At 42.0% G+C, this 14,644-nt stretch overlaps 2 pseudogenes; one reads left to right on the forward strand and one right to left on the reverse strand.

Annotated features, from left to right (window-relative positions):
• Nucleotides 1-920: 920 nt before the first annotated feature.
• On the reverse strand, nucleotides 921-3,711 carry LOC114080485 (saoe class I histocompatibility antigen, A alpha chain-like; annotated as a pseudogene).
• A 58-nt stretch (nucleotides 3,712-3,769) lies between these two features.
• The window catches only part of LOC114080511 (leucine-rich repeat-containing protein 42 pseudogene), a 35,415-nt pseudogene continuing 24,540 nt past the window's right edge, over nucleotides 3,770-14,644 (forward strand).

Here is a 14,644-nt window from a genome sequence, read left to right on the forward strand (position 1 = left end):
CTGGTGGGATCATTAGCTATTGACTGAAGGGACAGGACTAAGAAGCAGGGAAGATGATGCAGCTGAGGAGTGACCACATCAAAGCCCAGGATGGACTGAGCACAGACTGGGTGCCACCTTGTCTACTCGAAGCTCCTTTCAATCTTCTCCTGTCCCCACCTGTAGCAGACTCAGCACAGCAAACAGATGAATGCTGGAGGTTTTAGTTTTATTTTCTCTCTGAAATTTTAGGAATATTCCTTTCCATTTTAAATTTAATTTAATTAATTAATTTTTATGTGGTGCTGAAAATCAATCACACCCAGTGCCTCATACATGGTAGGCAAGAGCTCTACCACTGAGCTACAACCCCAACTCTACTCCTTTCTTTTAATTAACCCATCAACTATATTTCATGACACAAATTTGAAATACAAACCAATATCCATATTCTGTTTTTCAATAGCAAAGGTAGCAGCCGCTCAGGGCAACATAAAGCTAAATAAGGAATGGAGACATCCCAGCCCCATATCTGCTACATAGGAAAGTTGACAGAGGAAGAGAACAGGACAGTGTGGGTAGGGGTCTTGATGCACAGGAATGGGCTGGTTTCCCCATTTTCTCACACTATTATGATAGGAATACAGACTTTAGGTATAGTTAGGTGCCAGTTGCTAAAGGAGAAGTCAGGACCTCTTGAAGTCACTGTAGGGAGCAGCAAGAAAACGGAACAAATTCTGTATCGCTCAGTTGCACAGAGGCAGCTCTCTTACACTGTAAAAGAAAGTAATACGAACAAGTTCATATCAGTCACTGTAAGTGGAAACATACTGAATAACCCATTAAACACTCAGAATGTCAAAAATCCAGAGAGTCCATATACACCCTATACACTCATGTGCCAACTCCTCTGTCTCTTCAGGCCCTCCAAAGTCTCAGTTTTAAGTGGTGAGGGACACATTAGAGCCCTGTACACTGTCATTGCCTGAGCAAAATAAAAACAAAACCTAGTCAGAGTCCAGAGGAGATGTAGCTAGTGGAATTATGGGATGGATCAGCTCTGCTATGGCTCCCCTCTACACTACCCCAAAGGTCTCAAGGATCACTGTTCATCATACTTAAGGCAGCTGAAGCATAGGTGCCTTTTTTTACTTCTGTGGAAAGGAAATTTATCAAGTGAGAAAACAAGTGGGAAACAGGTCTGAGAGGTGCCCCGCAGTCCTGGTCACTGGGTATGTGTCCAGAACTGTGACTGCAGATGTAGGGAAGGATCATCAGAAGAAAGGAGAAGTGATAGATGGCGCCAACTGCTCTCTTGGAGGTCTGCGCTCAGCAGGGAAGTTCCCCTGGCCTCTAAATGCTGGGAATCAGGTCCCCATCACCACAAAAACCAGGGAGATAAAACTATCTTTTATTTTCTAAGAACTTTAAAAATATAAAAGGATCTAGGCTGGGTAAGTCCATGTGTAGATATCACTTCCAATTAACAAGGTAGGCACACTTTCTACCAGGTACTCGAAACCACTAGTAGGACAAAAAATTCAGCCCTGCACTTTTCCTACCTGTGTTTTTCTTCTTCCATAAGACACAAGCAACCACAGCTACAAGGAGGACCAGGCCAGTAACAATTCCCATCATGGGGATGGTGAGCTGAAAGGGTGGCTCTGGGAAGGGAAGGGAAGTTAGGTGAGGAGCCTGACCACCAGCTCTCAGTCCTCCCCCTATTGAGGGTCTCCAGAAAGCCTCCTGCTTTCCTGACAACAGGCTCTGGGCCCTCACCCCCTCCTTACCCCATCTCAGGACGAGGGGCTCAGGCAGCCCCTCATGATGCACATGGCATGTGTATCTCTGCTTCTCTCCAGCAGGTTTTTACCTCCACAGCTGCCCATTTCTGGAAGTTTCCATCCCCTGCAGACCTGGCCTCCACAAGTTCCATGTCCTGGGTCTGGTCCTCTCCACCTCATTGCCAGTTCAGAGTGATCTTCTTAGGGTAGAAGCTAAGAGCCCAACACCTCAGAGTGATGTGTCCTCAAGGGCTAGGGTGGTGAGTCACATGTGTCTTTGGGGAGGGGGGGTCTGAGAGGAAGAATATGGAAATTTAAACATTTTTGCATTACATACTCCTAGGCCACTGATTCAAGCATCTGGTATAATCTCCTTTTTTTTTTTTTTTTTTTTTTAAGGCCTAGAATCAGACTGAGACAAACCAGTGTAAGACACTTCTGGTGTCTGACCGGGACTTAAGGTTCTGATCTGCATGGAGACTTAGAGATGTGGAAGATCTGGAGTCACACTTCCAAAGACACTATGCAGGAACTGACCAGACAGTGTGTCCCCGGTGCCAAGACTGCTGCCAGGGAACTGTGGTCAGTTATTTATTGTCCCACCAGTCAGGGAGAGACAGATCCCCTACATGTCCTCAGAGAAAGCTGGCTTCAGTTCCTCTCTAGTACAGCACCTGGGAATCCAGGCCCACTCACTTTTCTCTGGACAAGAGGGAAGAGTGGGTGCCATTTCCCCCCTCTCCTGTGGGAAGTGGGGGAAGGAGATCGCGCAGGTGTCCCACAGCCCCTCATACCTAACCGCTACAGTGTCTCCTTCCCGATCTCCAGATATCTAAGGAGCCACTCCGCACAGGCGCCCTCCAGGTAGGCCTTGCTGCGCTCTGCATCACCGGCCGCCTCCCACTTGGCGCTGGTTGATCTGAGCTGCAGCATCTGCTGCAGTCCAGGAGCGCAGGTCCTCACTCAGGGTGATGTAATCCTTGCCATCACAGGCTTACCGCTCATACCCTGGAGGAGGCGCCCATCTGGCCCCACGTCGCAGTCCTAAGAACTCTGGAATGTGTGAGAGCCTGTCCCCTCATTCAGCGATCAGCCCAGTCCCCACCCTGCCCACCTCGCAGGTCCCCCCCCCCCAAAAAAATAAAACTGTAAAGGAAACCCTGTCTCAGTCCCCTCCGGCGCTTTCTAAGGGTCGCCGCGGGTCCCACCGCCTTGGAGTAAACCGTAGCCCAGGGAATCCGGACGACTGAGAACCGAGCGTCAGGGACATGAGGGATCGCGGTCCTAGGGACACTCACCGCCCTCGCTCCGGTCGTAGTGGCAGCGCAGGTTATTCAAGTTCACTCGTTCAATCTGTGCGGCGTTCTTGGCTTTCTGTGTGTTCCTAACCCAATAATCCGACCCCTCCTGCTCTATCCACGGCGCCCGCGGCTCCTCCCTGGGATTCTCAGCGTCGCTGTCCAAGCGCACGAACTGCGTGTGGTCCACGTAGCCCACGGAGATGAAGCGGGGCTCCCCGTGGCCGGGCCGGGACACCGAGGTGTCGAAATGCCTCAAGGAGTGGGAGCCTGGGGGCGGGAGTAGCTCAGACCTGTGCGATCCTTCTCAGGGCATCCAACCCAGGTCCCAGGTTGACTACACCAGGCGGAGAGGAGCGGCCTCCAGGGTCTAAGATGGCGGTGGGATGCTGGAGGGAGGGGCTGAGGGGCGGGGAGGAGGGTCAGGAAGAGTCGCGCCAAGCCGGGGAGAGTCTGGGTCAATACTGGCATGGACACGGCGTCCTAGGCTTCCTCGGGGTCTCGCAAGCTCACAGGACAGGCGATCCTGTTGCTCCTCTGGCTCAAGAGTCCATTTCCCTCCCGATCCTGCACGCACCCGCCCAGGTCTCTGTCAGGTCCAGGTATCCCAAGATCAGCAGGAGCAGGGTTCCGGGCTCCATCACTCCCATCCTGCAGCTTGGTGGATTCTAAGTCCAGGCCGGTGGGTGGGAACTTTAAAACTGAACCATGGAGAAGGTGATTGGCTTCTCTAGGAGCCCGACACCGAATGGAAGTGAGAACTGGGGCCGCATCGGCAGTCTCTGCAGAATACCTGGCCCAGGTTGGGAGAAGGAGAAGTGCAACTAGGGAGAAGGGGAATCCCCAGTGCTCTGAGTCCTCATCCCAGGCCCCTTGAGAGCCATAAATGGGGACCTGAGACTTTGCCCCAAACACCCTTTTATACCAGTCGCTCTAAGTCATACAGTACCCCTGATTCGTGCCTCAGCGAGTAAATAGTCCTCTGAAACATTTTGGTTTCAGGATCTTCATAGGCTGTTAAAGTGTAGTGTGCACTCCAGAGGTAATCGTGTTTATGTGGATTATGTCTATCAATATTTGCCATATTAGAAATTAATTCCATTTTAAAGATATTTATTCCTTCAGAGTATTAATAACTAATTTCATGTTAACAGAAATAATAATTTCAAAGAGAAATAATTTTTCAAAAAAAGGTTTAATTGGAAGACTGGATCATTTTACTGTCTACAGTTTTGAAAGTCCTTCTTCTCATTAGAAAACTGCTAATTTTAAAGTTGATTTTAAAATATCTTCTGTATTTAACCTGTGATTTTGGTTGAAATGAAAAAAATGCAGCCTCAGAGAAATATCTAGAAAGAATGTTTTTAATAACATTTTCAATAACTATGGCTATTTGTGTTTGATACTTCATTAAAATGAAACAAGTGTTAGCTTCCTAAAAGTTCTTTGCCATATGGATCCTGAAACATTATCATTGAAGAGTTCATATTCTGTTGCATTAAAGTCTGTGGGTGTACCATGCATATTGAATGAATCTTGTGCTAATGCATGATATTTTTGAAACTCATGCACTGTTTATCCAAGTTATATAGACCTCTAGTGTTAACACATGTAAGTGCAAATAATCAAGAGCTCATATGTTGGTATTACTACAGATTTCACCAGAAAGTGCTATAGGTACTTGGGAGTCTGTCAAGTTGATAGTGGTGAATCAGCTTCTCCCAGATTCTGATTTTCTCTTGAAAGCATGCATTTTATCATTGAATATATAGGTGTCAGTGGATTATCTCAAAGGGACAGGTTGAGTTCATTTTTTTTAGAATGTTGGCCAAATATTAAAGTCTATGGAATAGTTTCTCTATCAATTATTCCTTTACACAGGAATAGTATTCCAAAAAATGGGGCAGATACAATTCACCAAATGGCTTTTGTTGACACAAACACCCTACTTTTAAATGTAGCAGATGTGCTTTATGTGTACTTCCCATTCTGTCAAATAAGCATTTTTGAAATGTGGACTCTGGAATGGAGATTTAATAAAGTTCATGATTTTTAACACTTCAACCAGGACATGTTTCAGTGAACTGGCATGTTTTCCTTTTTGCAGTTAAAAGGTGCTCAAAAATACATTAACTACTATCAAACACTGGTACCTTAGCTTCCATTTTGCCAAGGTTTATCTTGATATAAATAATGTTTTAGTGACATTATAAAAATATCTTTGATCATATGGAGATTGTGCAATAATCTGAGCACCTCCAAGTTTCCACAGATTACACTTTGAGGACTGATACTCTGAGTAAACTGTAGAGAGCTCCCAACTGGCACCATCTTCTCTGCTTAATCCACTACCTCTATTACTAATAATTACTAAAAAATGTAAAAAGATACAATATTTGTGAACAAATAATGGAATTTTGCACAATTATATGCAGAAAGAAAACAAAGAGAACTTCTTAGAAATTAAAAACTGATCACAGATATTAATAATTCTATAGTTGATTATGACAATTAAAGTAGTATCAAAAAAAATGTAGTACAATTGGAAAAGTAATGATAAGGAAGACAGAAGAACTCTAAGAACACAGGCTATCAATAAAGGATTTCCAATAATTGAACAATATGGATCCCAAAATATTGAGAATAAGGAATGATTTTAAAATCTCAAGGAATTTTCTCAGCATTTAGAGTCATGAAAAATTACACTTGAATGTCCCAAAACAAATGAAAACAGACCCATGCCAAGATAAGTTACAGTGAAATTTCAGAAAGTAAGTAGAAAATAAGATACCCTGAACATTTCAAGAGGCAGGAAAAATAGCTATGAACATTCAAAAATGTTGAAGCGATATCATGTGCATTCCAAGTAAACATATTTTCAACACAGAATTCTGTACTAAGTTGAAGTTGAACAGAGACCTAGGGTGTCCTAAAGACATTTCAGACTTTTAAGGTTTCAATATTTTTTGTTCCATGTTCCTATAGGATATGGCTAAATGATGTGAGAAACAAAAATGATGGGAAAAGCCAAGAAAAGGGGATATGTGAAATGTAGGTAATAGGGGGGCCAGCACAAGAGAGGTAAACCAAGTGTTCCCCCATGAGGTGAAGGATATCCAGGAAGTCAGCCTCACCCCAGATATGCTGGCATCCAGTCCAGGTTCCAGCAGGGTTGAGGGCTCTAGGACAGGTGTCTTCATAAAGTCCAAGATGATGGAATCCTGGATATGCTTGAATGTACTCAAGGAGACTATTTTAGTCTATTTGGCTACTCTAACAAAACACCATATATTGAGTAAATTATGAAGAACAGAAATTTATTTTCTCACTGTGATTAAAGTTGGGAAGTTCAAGGTCAAGGCTCTGGCAATTGGCTAGGGACCTCTTGCTGTTTCTTCGAGAGGTAGACCGTTAAGCGCAAAGAGAGGACAAAAAAAAGCAGCACGGGCCAAGATAATAGTATTGATCTATTTAGGAGAGCCAAGACCCTCATGACTCACCCATCTCCCATTAGGTCCCATCTCCCAACACCACCACATTGAAGATCAAGTTTGTATCACATGAACTTTGGGGCATACATTCAAACCATAACAGAGACCCTAGGGGAGAGTTTGGGAAAGTTCCAGTCATGAGTACAAGAGACACTAAACAAATGAAGGAAGAACACTTTTTTAGCTGCAGGTAAGTTTAAATTTTGTTCAAGGAAACAATGTAATCATATCCACAAGCCTAATTGTAACATTTGCATAGTCAGAATAAGGTAAGCAACACTGGTGTCAACAAAATTATAAAATGAGAGGATAGGGTCATGTGAATGGACGCTGTCCACTAAAAGTGCAACTTGAAACTGAAAAACTAAGAAGGACCCTTATTTTTTTTACTGATTTTATTTTTTTTAAATACATGACAACAGTGGAATGCATTACAATCCTTATTACATATATAGAGCACAGTTTTTTGTATCTCTGTATATAAAGTGTGTTCATGTGGATTTATGCCATTATACATGTACTTTTTTTTGCATTACAATTCTTAATACACATGTATACCACAATTTTTCATATCTCTGTTTGTATATATAAGATATGTTGACACCCAATTCAAGTCTTCCTATATATACTTTGTATAATGTCGATCACATTCCACCATCTTTGCTAATCCCCTTCCCCCTCTCTTTCCCTCCCACTCCTCTTCCCTATCTAGAATTAATCTAATCCTCTCATGCTCTCCCTCCCTATCCCACTATGAGTCACCCCCTTTATATTAGAAAAAACATTTGGCATTTGTTTTTTGGGGATTGTCTGACTTCACTTAGCATTATCTTCTCCACCACCATCCATTTACCTGCAAATGCCATGATTTTTTTTAATGCTGAGTAATATTCCATTGTGTATAAATGCCACATTTTTTATCCATTCATCCACTAAAGGACATCTAGGTTGACTCCACAGTTTAGCTATTGTGAATTGTGCTGCTATAAAAATTGATGTGGCTGTGTCCCTGTAGTATGCTGTGTTTTAAATCCTTTGGGTATAGTCCAAGAAGAGGAATAGCTGGGTCAAATGGTGGTTCCATTCCCAGATTTCCAGGGAATCTCCATATTACTTTCCAAATTGGCTGCACCAATTTGCAGTCCCAGCAGCAATGTATGAGTGTACCTTTTTCCCCACATCCTTGCCAACACTTGTTGTTGTTTGTCTTCATAATAGCTGCCATTATGACTGGAGTGAGATGATATCTTAGAGTAGTTTTGATTTGCTTTTCTCTGATTGTTAGAGATGATGATCATTTTAAAAAAATATTTATTTTTTTAGTTGTAGTTTGATACAATACCTTTTATTTATTTATTTATTTATTTATTTTAATGTGGTGCTGAGGATTGAACCCAGGGTCTGGCACATGTGAGGCGAGCGCTCTAATGCTGAGCCACAACCCCAGCCCAATGAGTATTTTTTTCATATATTTGTTGATCTGTGGGAGACCAACCTTACATGTGACTGAGTCATACTCCCTGGCTGGGTGCTGAGGCATTCAGTCACAGAAATGTGGCAGAGCTTTACCCACCCTTCTTGAGTTCGAGGGTCAGTGTCTCCTGCATGAGTGTGTCTTGCTAAGCCCCATGGGTGAAGCTATACTCACCTGTTCCTTTGTAATATAACCCCTTGCCCTGTTTAGGGTAGAATCTTCCATGGAAGTGCCTTGTGTGTGTCCCCTTCTCTTACTGTGCCCTTGGGTGTGGCCTACCTAGATGTCAGTCAACCTGCTGACAGTGGACATCATGAAGATAGACTCAGCCCCCTGAAATCTGACCCCTTGCCTCATTTAAATAGCTTCTCCTCAATAAAAGGGGTCAGTGTATGTGACCCTTACTGTGGACCTTTACGATCAGAGGAGCCGTCACAGCGACCCCAAAGAAAAAGATATTTGTGTCTCTTGTGTGGTTATTTTGTGCAGCCCAATTAGCCCAGTTTAACTAGAGTGACCCCTGAGCTTTTTAGTCTCGAGAACAGAAACCCAGCATTGATTGATTTTGAGACACTTCTGAGAGGTGTCTATTCAGGTCCTTGGCCCATTTATTGACTGGATTATTTGTTTGTTTTTGTTTGTTTGTTTGTTTGTTTGGTGCTTAGAGAAGGACCCCTATTATAATTTTATTTATTGGTGTGGAGGTAACAGTAAAAGCAACAGGTGAAAGAAGTAAAGCAGTCTGCCTCTGAGGATCAAGAAATAGGACTGCATGGAAGATTGAGGTTATTTGTCTTTATACCTAGACTTATGGAAGCATTTGACCTTTCAAATGCTTTCCTTGTTTCACTAGGAAAAATATCAATGTTTAAATAGACAATATGAGAGAAGGGACTCAGACATCATTCTATAATATGTATCAGAGAAATAGGGCACTAAGTGGAAGGAGACATAAGATCAGGTGGTGGATTTCTATGGAGGGCTTTTGTTTTTTATGCCGAGTTCAGTTGTATTGGTTTTAATGGGGGATATTGCAGTATGATTGAAGGCAGGAACCATTGTGATCTTGTGTGGAAGGTGATGATGCAGGGGAGGAAGGGACAATCTTGTTTCCAAGTGCAGAGATGGCCTCAGCAAGAGCAACAGACTTCCATCATTGATACGGCTGGTTATCAGAGTCCTGCTTCCCCACATGTTGAAGTTTGAACATTAGAGAAGCACACTGAGGCAAGCATATGAAGCAGGGTTTATTTAAAAAGGGGTAACATAGACTTCTCCCACAAGGAAGAAGGAAATCATGGTTCCCAAGAAACAAGGTGTTCTGCCCTTTTTATATGTCCTATAGGCTTCCTTTTTTCTCCTGCCTTCCTCCCTTATCTTTCTCCTTCCCACATAGGTGACTAGGCCCAGGAATGCTTGGTGGGAGGGCCAAAAGGTGGGAAATAGGTGGGCTGAAGGGGGAAGGGCCGGATGGAGTAGACGAGGACATATTAACAACCTTATAGCTCCCTGTAGGGAGGGGAAATTCATGGGACAGGTTACCTTGGCAACAGGTTGGGGGACAGTCTCCAACTTCCCAGACTCACTCAAAATTGGCCTCCTTGACCCGACCTGACTCGGTTTACCTATCTACGGTGACAGCCTGTCTAATTCTGGTTTCATCATCACTGGTGGGAAGATGGAGGAGACAGTTTTCAGGCATGGATATGTGATGGGATTATGATGCAGTTCTTTCTTAAATTCTATTTTTTTTTTTTTTTTTTTTTTAGTGAAAAGCGAAAAGATTTTATCCTCTAGTTGTAAGAAGTGGGGAAATAATGGAAGGAGACAAATAGAGGAGGATGGTATGAACACGAGGTTAAGAGAGTAATACTATTAAATGGGCCCTCTGTGCTGGCCCTCCTTTCTTTCTTTCTTTCTTTCTTTCTTTCTTTCTTTCTTTTTTACATTTGAATCAGATGGGATATAATTTCTCACTTTTCTGAATGTACAGGTTGCAGAATCACGTTGATCATGCAGTCACATATACACACACAGTAATAATAATGTCTGTTTCATTCTACTATCCTTCCTATCTCCCTAACCCCTCCCCTCCCCTCCCATCACTTCTCTCTACCTAATCTAGGGTAATGCTATTCTTTTTTTTTTCTCACATCTTCATATATGTATTTTGTATAACAGTGAGGGTCTCCTTCCACCATCCATGCAATTCCCTTTCTCCCTCCCTTTCCTTCCCACCCCTCTTCCCTATGTAGAGGTAATCTTCTTCCCATGCTTCCACATGCTTTCTTTGCCAAAAAGCAATCTGCCTGTGTAACTCTGCCTGGCCTGAGGGAGTGGAAAATGCCACATTCCTCAACAAACTGAGGCAGGGGATGAAGATCAGGCAGCCAGTGTAGGTATGAGGGGGTGGGTTGAGAGAGGATGAGGATTGGTTATCACTGGTCATCAAAGAGAGGACAATGCATGTTAATCTCTGTGGTCATGCTCCTGGGCACTCTGGGTTGCTAACAATTAACCTCCATGTCCCTGCTCTTAGGCACATGCATGGAGAAGAAAGAGAAGGTAATAATTAAAAAGGGTTCTGGGGATTGTAACTCTTGAGGTTGTAGCTCAGTGGTAGAACACTTGCCTCCCACATGTTAAGTCACTGGGTTTGATCCTCAGCACCACATAAAAATAAATTTAAAAAATGTAGATATTGTCTCCATGTATAAATAAAATTTTTTTTAAAAAAGGGTTCTGGGATCCATTAAAGGGCAAGGCACACCCTCTCCTGTGGACATCAACCTCTGGGGCCCCTCCTCTTCAGAGAAGTCTGTCTCTATCACTTTCTTAAATAAAACTTGTTTTCTATGCTTGCCTCAGCATTTCTCACATGTTTAATCTTCAACACTAGGGAACAAGGACCAGGTCCTGATCTCCAAGACCAGTATCAGCTTGGGAACTCATCACTGAGGTAAGCTCCTCCATAACTTATGTCTTTCTGAGTTGCATCTTTCTGTATCTTTCTTTTTTTTTTTTTTTTCTGGAGGACAATTTTGGGTACCTATCAGCCTTTAAATGCAATCAGTACAACCTGCCAATCTTAAAACTCAGGTGAAAGATTTCATGGTTTTGTATGGTTCCCATTCACCTTCCCGGTGGGTCAGGCATGTTGGGCTCTGCAAAGGCCAGTTCCTACCCTCCTATCCTGGCTTGGAGCATGTCTGGTGCTAGTAGATAGTGGCTCCTTAACCATGGTTTACCTTTGGATTAAAAGAATTGAGCAAAGGAGGGAAGCAGCTGAGAGATTCTGGCCAGGAGTCCACTTCCTGGTGAATCTCAAAAGCTTCTCCCCTGATCCCATCTCCTGACAGCCTTCTGGGTATCCTGTGGTGACCAATCGATTAGGCAGTGCTAAGCAAATGTCCCAATGACATATATGCCTCTGTATGAGTCTACTACACTTTCATTCTCCACCCCCACACCCCCACATTGAGAGAAGGACATTTTACATGAAATGGTTCCTAAGGGAAAGCCTGGGTCTTTCCATTGACCTCTTCCTTTTTCCTCTGGTAAAAGGCACTAGACATCTTCCTCGCCCTCTGGAGATTTCTTTGGCCCACAGAAAGTGTAAGCTGTTTATTGCAGCCTTTACCCCTAATGGCTCTGGCCTTGCACAGACCTCTTGGATCTTGCTTAATAGAGGGAGATTTAGGGTATCACACTTAGAAGTTTTACAGTGGCTAGGAGGAGACCAGTAAATGCCACCAAGTCTAAATCCTGCAGGGTCTTTAACATGTAGCAAACAGAGACACTTGCATTCTAGCTGTTGATGCAGCAATAGATTCAGGAGAAAATGGGAAATGACACATGAGTTTTCTGACCATCAGAAGCTCATTAGGGAGCCCTAACAAAGTGGACACTTTCTCTGGCATAGGTGCCTGAGTTCTGTTTTCTCATATTCAGATAGGAGCTTTGATCTCAACAGTTATGCCAAGTTCACCACTAACCTGCATACTGAAAAATTGGGTCAAGTTTAACCCACAAATGCCCCCCAAAAAAGCACCTTATTTTCTTCTGCTGCCAAGCATGGCATCAATACTAACCCTCTGATGGAGAATCATGGCCATCAGAGAGAAATATAAATTTAATACCATTCTACAGCTTGGCCTGTTTTATAAAAAGGAAGGAAAATAGTTTGAGGTTCCTATATGGAAGCCTAAGGGAAAAACCAAATTGTGCCAAAAATGTAAATCAGATTTAGCTGTGATCCTCCATTCTGAGTGAGGTCCAATTCCTGCCCTGCCCCCAAAAGTTTATTAACTAATGATAGTCTCAATACAGACAGACCAAGATTTGTTACAAGAAAGGAATCTAAGGGTTTCATTGTCTCCCAGAGAAACAAGTCACAAGTAAGGATAGATAATCCCCACAGAGGGCTGCATATTATCATGGCCACCCATGAAGGAGGGGAAGAGTTATGACTACACTGAGTAAGGCAGAAGTTAAATCCAGAGGATATCCACATGTGGAAGAATGAAACTAGTTCTCGATCTTTCACCCTGCACAAAAATCAAATGAAAGTGGATTAAAGACCTATAAATTAGAACAGAAGCACTGCAACTACTAGAAGAAAACAGGTCAACACTCCAACATGCTGGCTGAGGCCTCAGCTTCCTTAATAATACACCTAAAGCTCAAGAAATAAAAAACAAGGATGAACAAGAGCCATAAAATCAAAAAGATTTTGCACAGCAAAAGAAAAAATTAAAAGTATAAAGAGAGAATATATGGGATGGGAGAAAACCTTTGCAAGATACTGTTCTGACAGGGGATTAATATCCAGAATATATAAAGAACTCAAAACACTTGAAAGTAGGAAATAAAATATCCCAGTCAATAAATGAGCAAAAGAATAAACAGATATTTCTCAAGAGAAGAAATACAATTGGCAACAAATATATGTATGTGTATTTGACAATATATATATTACATATGTATGTATACATATATTTTATATATGTGTGTGTGAGTGTGTGTGTGTGTATATATATATATATATATATATATATCAGAAAAATACAAATCAAAACTGCACTGAGATTTCATCTCATGCCAGTAAGAATGGGAGTCATCAAGGATATGAATAACAATAAATGCTGGAAAGGATGCAGAGGCCAGGGGGAAGATACACTTAAAATGTTGGTGGGACTACAAACTACCAACAACCACTTTGGAAGTCAGTTATGGAAATTCCTCAAAAGACTAGGAATAGCACCAACATATGAACCAACTTTCTGACTCCTTGGAATTTATCCAGAAGAACTAGGAACGTCATACTGTATTGAAACATGCATGTCAATGTTTATATCAGCACAATTCACAATAGCCAAGTTACAGAACCAGCCTAGGTGTGTGTCATATATGAATGGACACAAAATGTGCTATGTATACATAATTGATATTTATTCGGGCATAAAGAAAAATGATGTTATTTGTTAATAAATGGATAGAACTGGAGAATATCATGCCAAATGAAATAAACCAGACTCAGAAAATCAAGGAGTGAAAGTTTTCTTTCATATGTACAAGAGGAAAATAAACAGAATAAAAAGGAATCTCATGAAAATAGAAGGGGAGATGAATAGAGTAGAAAAGGGGGATTGAGAGGAAGGGAGGAGGGGCGGACATGGGGAAGTACAAGGAACAAAATCTACCAAAATATGCTCTGTCCATGTGCAGGCATTCCACAATGAATCTTGCTTTCATATATAAGTATAATGAACTAAGTTAAAATAACAATAGAAGAGAGACAGTAGATCAAGAGGATCAGGAGAAAGGAGGAGAGGGAAAGGGGAGATCGAGGGTAATGAGATTGATCAAGTTATGAACATATATAATTGTGATATAATGTATACCACTATTATGTATAATTTTAATACACCAATAAAAAAGTAAATTGTTAAGCAATTTCATCATTGTGCAAGCATCCTAAAGTGTATTTTCACAAACCGAGATGGCATAGCCTATGACACACCTAGTCTTCGTCCATGATCAGGACATGATGTGTCAATGGTGTCACAAGTGTAAGGGATGATTATGGCATCTACTTTTGAAAATAGAATTGTTTGTGCAGGTTTCATGCACAAACAATAAAATTCAGAGGTAAAAATACACAAAGGTAAGTTATTTATGGTGCTCCCCTCTCCCAAAATCATCCCTTGTCCCTTGGGTCATCCACCTAGAAACCATCTCAGATAGTAATGTCTCACCTCTATTGCCTAAAAACAAAAAGTCCATCATTATTGTTTTCTTGTTAAAGGCCACAGACTGGGATATAATATTTGCAAATGACATATCTTATAAAAGATTTATATCTAGACTATAGAAGGGATCCCCTAAAAACTGATCAGTAAAGAAAAAGCCCCATTCAAAGAGGGGCAAAACAGCTGGGCTGGGTAGTGCTACCCTATAATGCCAGATACTGAGGAGGCTGAGGTAGGAGGATTACATTATCAAAGTCAGCCTAAGCAACTTCTCAAGGCCCTAACTAACTTGGCCAGATCCTGTCTCAAAACTATGGGTTAAAAGTAAATTTAAAAAAAAGGCTGTGTATGTTAAATATCCTGGGTT

The sequence above is a fragment of the Marmota flaviventris genome, chromosome 6, assembly GCF_047511675.1.
Source record: "Marmota flaviventris isolate mMarFla1 chromosome 6, mMarFla1.hap1, whole genome shotgun sequence".
In the NCBI taxonomy this organism is placed as follows: domain Eukaryota; kingdom Metazoa; phylum Chordata; class Mammalia; order Rodentia; family Sciuridae; genus Marmota; species Marmota flaviventris.